The sequence below is a fragment of the Chiloscyllium plagiosum genome, chromosome 13 (assembly GCF_004010195.1).
Source record: "Chiloscyllium plagiosum isolate BGI_BamShark_2017 chromosome 13, ASM401019v2, whole genome shotgun sequence".
Classification (NCBI taxonomy): domain Eukaryota; kingdom Metazoa; phylum Chordata; class Chondrichthyes; order Orectolobiformes; family Hemiscylliidae; genus Chiloscyllium; species Chiloscyllium plagiosum.
In genome coordinates, this window is record NC_057722.1 from 20,332,811 (window position 1) to 20,344,978 (window position 12,168).

The window sequence follows — 12,168 nt, forward strand, 5'->3', positions numbered from 1 at the left end:
GCTTTCCTTTATTGGTCAGAGTATTGAGTACAGGAGTTGGGAGGTCATGTTGTGGCTGTACAGGACATTGGTTAGGCCATTGTTGGAATATTGCGTGCAATTCTGGTCTCCTTCCTATCGGAAAGATGTTGTGAAACCTGAAAGGGTTCAGAAAAAATTTACAAGGATGTTGCCAGAGTTGAAGGATTTGAGCTATAAGGAGAGGCTGAACAGGCTGGGGCTGTTTTCCCTGGAGCGTCGGAGGCTGAGGGATGACCTTATAGAAGTTTACAAAATTATGAGGGCCTTGGATAGGATAAATAGGCAAAGTCTTTTCCCTGGGATCAGGGAGTCCAGAACTACAGAGCATAGGTTTAGGGTGAGAGAGGAAAGATATAAAAGAGATCTACGGGGCAACGTTTTCACACAGAAGGTGGTACGTGCATGGAATAAGCTGCCAGAGGAAGTGGTGGAGGCTGGTACAATTGCAACATTTAAGAGGCATTTGGATGGGTATATGAATAGGAAGGGTTTGGAGGGATATGAGCCGGGTACTGGCAGGTGGGACTAGATTGGGTTGGGACATATGGTCGGCATGGACGAGTTGGACCAAAGGGTCTATTTCCGTGCTGTACATCTCTATGACTCTATCAGCCTTGCCTTTCAGCCTAACTGGAATATGCTATCTCTGAAACTCATTACCTCATTTTTGAAGGCGTTCAATTTTCCTGCCTTCCCTTTACCTGCAAACATTTGACCGCAATCAAGTTTTGAAAGTTCTTGCCTAATACTGTCAAAATTGACCTTCCTCCAATGTAGAACATCAACATTTAGATTGGGTCTATCCTTTTCCATCACTATTTTAAAACGAATAGAATTATGGTCGCTGGCCCCAACGTGCTCCCCCACTGACACCTCAGTCACCTGCCCTGCCTTATTTTCCAAGAGTAGGTCAAGTTTTGCACCTTCTCTCGTAGGTATATCCACACACTGAGTCAGAATATTTTCTTTTACGCACTTAACAAATTCCTCTCCATCTAAAACCCTACCTCTCCATCTAAAACCTTAACACTATGGCAGTCCCAGTCTATGTTTGGAAAGTTAAAATCCCCTAACATAACCGCCCTATTATTCTTACAGATAACTGAGATCTCCTTACAAATTTGTTTCTCAATTTACCACTGACTGTTGGTGTGGGGAGGGGCAGGGGGAGGAATCTATAAGGTGATCGTCCCTTTCTTATTTCTCAGTTCCACCCAAATAACTTCCCTGGATGTATTTCCAGGAATATCCTCCCTCAGCACAGCTGTAATGCTATCCCTTATCAAAAACGCCACTCCCCCTCCTCTACTGTGTCCCTCCCCCGCCACCTTTCTATCCTTTCATATCCTTCCTGTAGCATTTGTATCCTGAAACATTAAGCTGCCTGTCCTGCCCATCCCTGAACCATGTTTCTATAATTGCTATGATATCCCAGTCCCATGTTCCTAACCATGCCCTCAGTTCATCTACCTTTCCTGTTAGGCCCCTTGCATTGAAATAAATGCAGTTTAATTTATCGGTCCTACCTTAGTTCTTTGCTTTGACTGTTTGACTCGCTGCCTGTCCTCACTATCTTCCTGGGTACCCTGCCACCCCACACCTTCCCTCACATCCCCCACTTAAATCCTCCTGAGCAGCTCTAGCACATCTCCCTGCCAGAATATTAGTCCCCTTCCAATTCAGGTGCAATGCTTCCTTCTTGTACAGGTCACTACTACTCCAGAAGAGATTCCAATAATCTAATAATGTGAACCCTTCACCCTTGCACCAGCTCTTCAGCCATGCATTCATCTGCCTTATCCACCTCTTCCTATCCTCACAAGCTCGTAGCACTGGGAGTACTCTCAATACTACTACCCTCGAGGACCTCATATTCAAATTCCTGCCTAACTTTCTATATTCTCCCTTCAGAATCTCACCCTTTCCCCCTACTATGTCCTTAGTTTTAATGTGTACAACAATCTCCTGCTGGTCCCTCTCCTCTTTAAACCATTCTCTATCCGAGATATCATTGATCTTAGCGCCAGGAAGGTAACACACTATTCTGATTTCTTGTTGTTGGCCACAGAAATGTCTGTCTGTGCCCCTGACTAGAGACTCCCCCATCACAATTGATCGCTTGGAACTTGATGTCCCCCTTATTAGATTAGAGTCATTCTCGGTATCGGAAACTTGGCTGTTCATGCTATATTCCCCTAAGAGTCCATCACCACCTACATTTTCCAAAACAGCATGCTTGTTTGAAATGGGGATAGCAGAATCTGCAGAACTCCTGCAGAACCTGCCTACCCCTCCTACACCTCCTGGAGTTAACCTATCCACCTGTCTGTATCTGCGGCTTTTCTCCCTTCCTATAACTGCCATTTATCCATCCACCCCCTAGCTCTTGTAAATTCCTTATTGCCTCTAACTGCCACTCCAATTGATCCATGCAATATGATAGGATTCACAACCAAAGACATTTCCTGCAGACATAATCATCAGTAACATGGAAACTGTCCGTAATCTCCCACACCTGACAGGAAGAGCACATCATGCTACTAAAGGCAATCTTTGCAGTTTAACAATCTACATGCCCAAAAACATAGCACCGTCTTATTGCTCTAAAAAAAAGTGCTCCAGGCTAACTTAGTACTTATGGCTTATATTTTTAAAAATTTAATCAAGAGGCAGATCTCAATAAAACATATAATCAAGAAACAACCCACTCTACTCAGTTAGGTGGTTAATTTTATTGACGTGGATGTAATGGTCTGAAGTGTCTTTTTTCTATGCAGTAGATCTCTATGACTCTGTCTCTGTAAACCTCTAACCTTACATTTGCACAATTACTTACATCCACCTCCATAACATTTTCTGATTTATTCTGTGTCAGCTCATTTGCTGCTGAAACTTTTATTTTGCCTTTGTTACTTATTGACTTGCTTATCCCTATACACTCCATGCTGGTCTCCAAAATTCTACCCTCTGTAAACCAGGGGTCACTCAAACCTTTGCTGCCCATGTCTGAATTTGCGTTCACCTGTCCCCACTGTGCTCACTGACTACATTGGCAACTGGTAAAGTCATCTCTTGGATTTAAAATTCTCATCCTTATTTTCTCACTCTAGTCCCTAACTTTACAATTTCATCCAACTCCATATCCTCTTCGATAGTTACCACTTCTCTTGTTCTGACCACCTGGTGGCTATGTGGCAGATGCCTATTTTCTCAGCTCTATATTATGTTGCAGTTTGATGGTTGAAGCACTGCCATATGGAACAACTTGTGGCAATAGAGAGAGAGAGCGAGCGAGAGAGAGCGAGAGAGAAAGAGAGAGAAAGAGAGAGAGCAGAACCCTGATTTGAGAACCCCATCCGACTTCTTCAGTATATTTTCCTCTTTGCCCAAAGGCATGAGTCACCTGATGACACATAAATCTTGAAAGCCTGACAGTTATCCTTAATTTGAAGGACGGAAATGACAAAGCTTTTGAAAACTTGCCCTGTCTCTGCTAATCTACTCCACTCTCTACTGTCAAACACTCCTTAAAATCTCCAAGCTTATGGTCATCATGACCTTTCCTCAAGTGACTGTCAATTTTTTTCAAAAATGTTTACATGAAGCACATTAAGATTAAAAGTGCCCTGTAAATATAATTCCTTGGGCCAACAGTAAATTACATTTTAAAAACTTTTCATGGCCATTTTCACTTCCTGTCTATTTTATATCATGGTCCAAAAGACATCAAGAAGATATTTCTACTAGCTAAGGTTCAACTTCTGTCGCTGATTTGGTGTTCTCTTATGATATTTAAAATAACTTTGACCATTTTACTCAGTTTCCCCCACTATTGTCATGATTAAGGAACTCAGTCCCCTGCTGAGTCTGTGACTGGCCACTGATTATACTGGTATTTCAACCTCCATTTTCTGTTTGGACAATACTTGCCTGAGTTGAAGATCAAACCTCTGTTGCTTTTGTATCTTGTGGTATCTGCAGACTGCCCAATCATATTTCTGGCCCTGTAACTGGCTCTGTACACCCAGTGGATCTTCATTCCTACAGAAATCCATCCATCAGTGCATTTTCCAATGTTTCACCCTCAAATTACATCTGGACTGTAATTGTTTCACCTGTTTCCAAACTTTGACAATTTGCAGATGCTTTGTGCTGCCTAGTTTGTCTCTGTCCTGCCATGGGACCTCTGACCTTAACTCCAGATTCCCTTCTTTTTTTATTTCCTCAGATTTTTGTGTATCCTAATGTTTATGTGCAGTAATTAAATTTAGCTAGAGTTCTGTAAGCTAATTCTCATGCATCATTTGCTTGCTGCTCCATACCCATGCTCATCGCTTTATTTCCACTGTGACTCTTTCTTTTTAACTTTTTTCTTTGCTCCTGCTCAAACCCTCATTTCGATTGTCATATTTCCTTTCACTTCTCCTTCTTGGAATTCTCCCTCCCAATTCCCTACCCCAGAAATTTGGTACCCCTCAACTTCTCTCCTTCTTTGCCTGGCACAGGATGGACTCCATCTTAATGAGGACTGCTGTTTCCTCTGAATCTCACTTGACATCTTCCAAAGTTTATTGAGGCATTCAGTACCAGCTCATTTTGAGTTCTATCCCAATATCTCATTAACCCTGAGATGAATTTACAATATGATATTCATTCCATCATTAAGATCGCCATGCCAATCTCTGTGCATCTGCTGCTGACACACTCATTCATATTTTTGTCCTCTAAATGTGACTTAGGGTGGCACAGTGCCTCAGTAGTTAGCACTGCTGCCTGCCAACACCAGGAATCTAGGTTCGATTCCATGCTTGGGTGACTGACTGTGTGGAGTTTGCACATTCTCCCCATGTCTGCGTGGGTTTCCCCGGGTGCTCCGTTTTCCTCACACAAATGTGTAGATTAGGTGAATTGGCCATTCTAAATTGCCCATTGTGTCCAGGCTAGGTGGATTAGCCATGGGGAATGCAGGATTATGGGGATAAATTAGAGGGTGGGTCTGCGTAGGCTGCTCTTTGGAGGGGATGGTGTAGACTTGATGGCCCAAATGGCCTGCTCCAGACTTAGGGAGTCTATTAACTATTCCACTGCACTGCTGGCTGCTCTCCCACATTCCACTCTCCATAAACTTGGGTTTGTCCAAAACTCTACTGCTCATGTTTGAAGTTACCAAGACCGTCTGCACTGTTGCTGCTGTTCTGTACTGAATTTCTGTCAAGCAATTACTTGATTTTAACATTCTCATTCTCATTTGTTCTCAATTTTTTTCAAATTATTGGCACTTTGCTATCTCTATAATCTCCTCCAACCCACAATCCTCCAAGATATTTGTACTGTATTTATGAACTATTGAACTTTACCAATTACAATTGATCTATGTTTGAAGAAATGCAAATATTCATTATGCACAAACTGGAAATTGTTTTCATTTTGTTGCAGCCATTAAACTCTATTGGTAATATGATATCAAAAGAATGCAGCTGAGGTTGTCTTTCTTGACGGTGTTATAAGAGAACTGGCTACTTTAAAAATGTAAAATGAAGAATTAAACTGCAATACAACTTGCAACTTTGAAGTGCTGAGTGAATCAGAAAGGCCAGCATTTTCCACACTCTGCTGCTTTGCAAATGGAAGGAGAAGATATTGTACAGAATTGAACTTTATTTTAACTGTCAGTGGTAAAACTACGAAATAGCTACAGAACTAAATAAAGGAACTTTGAAAATATGATTCACAATCCTGTATTAGTGCTGGGGAATATGTGGTGGAACTTGTAATGCAGCACAAATGTCACTTAGGAGCAGAGAACCTAAATAGGAGAGAGATTTTGAAAGCTTTGTATACATACATTGAACACAAAATTTAATATTGAATGGAATATGTACAATATCAGAGCAGAGAGAAAATGTTGATCAGTATGCGACAGGAGTGACATATCTAACTGAATCCTGTAAGCTTTGTAATATAATTGTAAGATGTTCTTATCAGAGATAAAATTTGTCTTAGACATAAAAGATTCTTTTACATGGATATATCCATTTAAAGAGGAGATTTGTACTTTCAAGACAGCTTTCACCATGTTCAGTAACCCTAACGCTTATCAATCATCAGTTATAGCATATTAATGGGAGAACAGGCAAGATTTTACATTCTGCTAAGAGACATTCCGAAGCTAATGAGAACGTTATATTGGAATAAAAAGGAAGAAATATTTGTAAAAAAAGGTCAACAGAAAGATTAAGGCCAGGGTTTGGAATGCACAGTCAATACTATGAAGACACCATACAAAAGAAAAGAAAGAGCGCCCCGAGTGGGGAAAAGCAGTGCTGTAATTGCAGGAAGCCACATCACTTTGTACACGAGCGTTTGGCCGCAAATAAGCAAAGCAAACCCATCAAGGTGGCTGTTGGAGTGAGGCCAGATGATGATTCTAATGAATCACTCATAACCTCAAAATGTGTTGGCATCATCAAACCTAAAGGCAATAAATGGATTCTGACATATGGAATGTAGATTGTAGAGGAGAATATTGAGTGAATGTGAAATACCAGCTAGACAGACAGACAGCAGTGTTACATGTAACAACATGAGCTTTGCAAGCCTCTGTAAAGTAGCTCAAGATTATAACTCAAAAATGAAATTCACAACAGTAATATTGAGCCAAACAATGGAATGGTACTCTACCCAACAGGACAAAGGTGTAGTGGACAGCAAAGAAGGTTACCTGAGTTCAATGGGTTCTTGATCAGATGGGCCAATGGGCTGAGGAATGACAAATGGAGTTTAATTTAGATAAATGTGAGGAACTGCATTTTGGAAAGGGAAATCAGGATAGAAATAACATACTTAATGGTAATGTCCTGGCAAGCATTACTGAACAAAGAGACCTTGGAGTGAAGGTTCATTGTTCCTTGAAAGTGGAGTCATAGGTAGATAGGATGGTAAAGAAGGTGTTTGGTATGCTTTCCTTTATTGGTCAAAACATTGTGTATGGGAATTAAGAGGTCATGTTGTGGCTGTACATGACATTGGTTAGGCCATTTTTGAAATATTGTGTGCAATTCTGGTCTCCCTCCTATTGGAAGGATTTTGTGAAACTTGAAAGGGTTCAAAAGATTTACAAGGATTTTGCCAGGGTTGGAGGGTTTGAACTATAGGGAGAGGCTGAATAGGCTGAGGCTGTTTTCCGTGGACTGTTTGAGGCTGAGACGTGACCTTATAGAGGTTTATAAAATCAAGAGGTGCATGGTTGGGTAAATAGAGAAGGTCTTTTCACTGGAACGAGGGAATCCAGATCTTGAGGGCATAGGTTTAAGATGAGAGGGAAAAGATTTTAAAAAGGACTTTAAAGGCAACTTTTTCACACAGACAGTGGTGCATGTATGGAAAGAGCTGCCAGATGAAGTGGTGGAGGCTAGTACAATTGCAACATTTAAAAGGCATCTGGATGGGTATATGAATAGGAAGGGTTTAGAACGATATGGGCCAAGTGCTTGCAAATGGGACTAGATTAGGTTCGGATATCTGGTTGACATGGACCAGTTGGACCAAAGAGTTTGTTTCTGTGCTGTACATCTCCATGACTCTATGACAAATGAAGGTGAGAGCCAATGCAAGGGGAAGAATGACGATATGGAGTTACAGATAATAGACATTAAACAAAATTCACTGATCTCAGCTAAAGCTTGGGCTAATAATCTATCATGTACCAGAAGAGATTTGTAGCATTCTACAGGACACAAAGTCATTGTTTGCCAATCATTTCCTAGAAGATTACAAAAATTCTTTTTCCAACCAGGTCTTGAATGTTGACCTGGTGAAGAGTTTGAGACCAAAACAGCATCTGCCTAGGAACTGGCAGCCCTCAAGTACATCCTGAAAGACAAGTCTGAGGAGCTGGCAGCCTGACTGATCATTCTGGGTCAGTGAAAATTAATGTCAGATTCTTGCAATCTCTTCCCTTGTGATTCACAACACCCTGGGACACTTCTTACCTGTGCCTGAGAATCTATTCACTTTCAAGCCCTTTAAAACCACAAATACTTCTTATTTCTCAATGCTGATTTATTCAAATATATAACAGTAACCCCCCTGATTATTTTTTAACCTTTGTTCTCTACAGTGAATACAGATGCAAAGTACTCATTTAAAACATCAGCTATGTCTTCAGGCTTCATACACAGATTGCTACTTTGGTCCCTAATGGATCCTACTCCTTCCAGAATGTTCCTTAATATTATCTGTCAGTGTTTCTTTATGACCCTTCTTCGCTCTTATAATTTATTTATGTAATCCCTTGCACTGTCTAAATTTCTTGAGGGCATTCAGTGTTTTAAACACAGAGTTTCTGCCAGAAGCTTCTTCCTTGTCCGATCCTGTAAGTTCCTTTACATCCAGGTTCTTTTGGGCTTCTTGTTCCCAGAGAAACCTTCATTGTTACAGGAACATGTTGGCCCTTCACTTTCACTAATAACCCTTTGAATAACTCTCACTGCTGTGATGTGTATTTTTCTACAAGCAGTTGCTCCCAGTCCACTTTAGCCAGATCCTGTGTTATAATATTTAAACTGGCCATTTGAGAAAGCTTCTAAGATATCATTTTTCCTTACTGCAGTAACTAACTCTTTGATCAATATTGGGACACCACCTCCTTTTTTACATCAGACCCCCATCATCTTTCTGGATGGTTCTATAGCCCGGATTTATAAACTGTCAATCCTGTCCCTTCCTCAAGCCTGTGATAGCAAAGATACACCCTCAATCCAGCTGGTCTGACTTAAGATTTCTTGTAGTAAATTAAATACAGAATAACTTCAATTATCCAAAAGAGTTAGGTGGGGAGTATTTTGTTCGGATAACTGATAGCTTGGATAACGGATAACGTTTTTACATGACCTTGAGATCTTGTTTGGATAGTTCAAAATTCGGATAATTGATGTTTGGATAACCGATGTTGTTCTGTACCATCCAGTCTTGCCGTGCTCTCTTGTGTCTTGGCCAAATTTGCATTGCCTTCTAGAATGGGTTGGCTCTTCTTCTATACTTGTCTGTGCAATACCAACTACAGTGCTTCTTCTGCTATATCCAAACCCACTGCCAAATTAAGTTAATATCCCCAACACACAGGGAGAGACTGAATAGACTGGGGCTGTTTTCTCTGGTGCATCGGAGGCTGAGGGGTGACCTTGTAGAGGTTTATAAAATCATGACGGGCATGGATAGGATAAATAGACAAGGTCTTCTCCCTCGGGCATGGGAGTCCAGAACTAGAGGGCATAGGTTTAGGATGAGAGGGGAAAGAAATAAAAGAGACTGAAGGGACAATTATTTCACACAGAGGGTGGTGCGTGTATGGAATGTGCTGCCAGAGAAAGTGGTAGAGGCTAGTACAATTACACCATTTAAAAGGCATCTGGACAGGTATATGAATAGAAAGGGTTTAGAGGGATATGGGCCAAGTACTGGCATATGGAACTATATTACATTAGGATATTTGGTCAGCATGGACGAGTTGGCCCAAAGGGTCTGTTTCCATGCTGTACATCTCTATGACTCTATGACATGCAGCAACAAAAGAAATAAGACAGACTAGAATTCACAATTTTGTTAACGAATTATAAAGTTTTTTTGTTGGCACTTGATAATTTGAGGCTACGAATGTGAGTAAATTCAATTCTTCTTTTGTTATTTTTATCAAATAGGGAATATTTAGGGAAATGTATTTGCACGTAATGTACAAGCTAGCTCTCTGTGATCTTTACATCTGCTGCAAGTCACTTTCACTTTAGCCAACGGCAGCCATTAAACATGTTATTTGAAACTTTCTATAACACCAACTCCTGTTTCTGGCCATATTGTCAGCTGTCAGGGCCCTAAACTCTGAAGTATCCTCACTTTGTCTCTTTATATCACTTTCCTCCTTTAAAACAATCCTCAAAAACCTTTCTCTTTTCTCAAGTTTTTCGTCATCTGGCCTAATATTTCCTTATCTAATTCCAAGTCACATTTTACTTTAAATTACAGCTGCGAAGTTCCTTGGGACACTATTAATTTAAAGCTGCTATTGTTACTCTATCAATGCTGAATTTACATGTTCCACTACATTGTAAATTAAATAGATTGCTGCTTGAACATTTAAAACAATTACGATAACAAAAGAAAAAAGTAGAAAAGGCAATCAGAAGTAGAGTAATATTTTACTTAAAACATAAAAACAATCACAGAAACCATGAAAGGATAACAAAATCAGAAACTCTCTCCTTCCAAAAAGCTGCTTTAACCCTATCAATTCAAACAGAAACTGATCATCTCTTTTTTAAAGTCAGCACTAGTATTAAGGGTTGTCGAACCAACTGGGGTAAACATCTTAAAGAAAGGTCAACCATGATTCAATTGAATGTTTTAATAGTTTCAAAGTTCTGAATGGCTTACACCTGTTTTTGTGTTTCCATTTGATAAATGCAATTAAACAGAGAGTAGGAATAGTGATTTATCACCTTATTAGCACCTATCGTATATTCAAACCTGTTTAACAGCTATTTCTTTAACATGCATTCAGGTTTGAGTTCTGAGAAAGTAAAGGCAGTAATTAAGACATAGTTACAGTCCCAACTTGCACTCTCTAGCGCAGTAGCAGTATGCTGACCTTTAGCATGACAGTTCAAGAAAAAATCATACGAAAGTTCAGTCCTGTGGAAATCGGATTATTCAAAAGAATTGACTACAGGCAAAATTGAATAGTTTGAGAATGAATAGTTTTGAAAGTAACTTACTTTTTTTAAATTCTCCTTATTCTAAATAAGTCACCTTTTCCATGTGCAAAAACATTTCCAATATGGACAGCCATTTTAGCTAAACTTGAGTGCTAAAGGTGACAAGTATTTCCAGAAAGCACTTCAGTCTTCAAGCATTTCCTGGGTTCAACAGTTGCTCTGTAAACCTGTGTAGCTGCTCTGAATACTAAAGTCCAGAATGGTTTGTTTGCTTTGCAGATATGCTGTTAACTCATTGAAATACTTGAATTCAAAAGCAACTCAAGGATAATAAAGTATTGATTTGCATCTTTAGCATCAAATGGAAGACATAAACTAAGCCTAAAAACACAACAATTTAAATCTGAACATTACCAGATTAATTTTATTTTTTTGAGGATTTGAAAAGCAAAGGAAAAGCAGAGATGATATTTGAAGCAATCTGTGGCATCTTCCCATGTAAACTGTACATTCAGGTCTGTTCCATTTTAGGTGCTGGTACTGCCAATATCTACAAAAATAGCTGTCTCCATGACTACTGAAAGTGTAAATGCCAGCTGGGAAGTTTGACCTTTAAAGAAGTTTAGTTACCCATAATGCAGCATGCAATTGTTCCATTTACTAGTCTACACATCAAAATGTGATATGAAAATAACCTGTTAGGTTATCCTCTCTTTCACATCAGAAATTGGTACACAAGGCTCAATGCCAAAAGTTACATACCAATAACTGCATCAGATTTCTTTTTTTGCAGCATTTAAGTCACAGAGGAATGGATTGCCTGCCTTAGTCAAATCTGCCTCGCATATAACAGCTTTAAAATAGCACTGATCATGTCACTGGCAAACATGAACCCTTATTTTAGATGAAATACTTTATCTTCAATTTTTATTCACCTCTGTTTTTTTTCCTTTGTTAACAGATAATTGAGACCCCACAGTATGCTAGGCCTTGCACCAATTATAAACTTCTTGTTCTACAACTAAAATGAGGAACTGTGGATGCTGAAGATCCAGAATTCATTCAAGTTTGAGTGATTCAATATGTTGATTTCATGTCACACGAACAAATAAAACACTTCCACTTTGTCACGAATCAATAATAATAATTACCAGGTCATTGTCATTGTTTAGAATATTATTTCCAAAATAGCATTAACTTTATTTAAGGAACATTGTACAGTCACTTCATCTTGCCACAAGGCTGTATGAGAGTAAGATCCTATGACGTCACTTCCTATGATGATGAATACTAATCTCATAACCATATTACATAGCCTTATACTACAGTAATGGCAAACAAAATCATCTTCAAGCTTTATTTTAAACGTCATTAATTCAAAACAGAACCACAAGTGTAAGGTGCAAAAAAAAATTGGATTAAAAACAAACAAACAAAG

General features: G+C 39.5%; 1 protein-coding gene across 2 annotated transcripts in view; it reads right to left on the reverse strand.

The window, feature by feature from the left end:
• Nucleotides 1-10,940, reverse strand: part of ngef (neuronal guanine nucleotide exchange factor) — a 101,341-nt gene extending 90,401 nt beyond the window's left edge. Inside the window, exons 1-2 of one of the 2 annotated variants that reach the window (XM_043701980.1) lie at nt 10,791-10,940; nt 3,952-4,062 (exon numbers count right to left, since the gene is read on the reverse strand). The gene's annotated coding sequence lies outside the window, so the exon portion shown is untranslated. The remainder of the gene's footprint in view (nt 1-3,951; nt 4,063-10,790) is intronic. The other variant, XM_043701979.1, reaches the window with a different exon arrangement.
• Nucleotides 10,941-12,168: the final 1,228 nt, after the last annotated feature.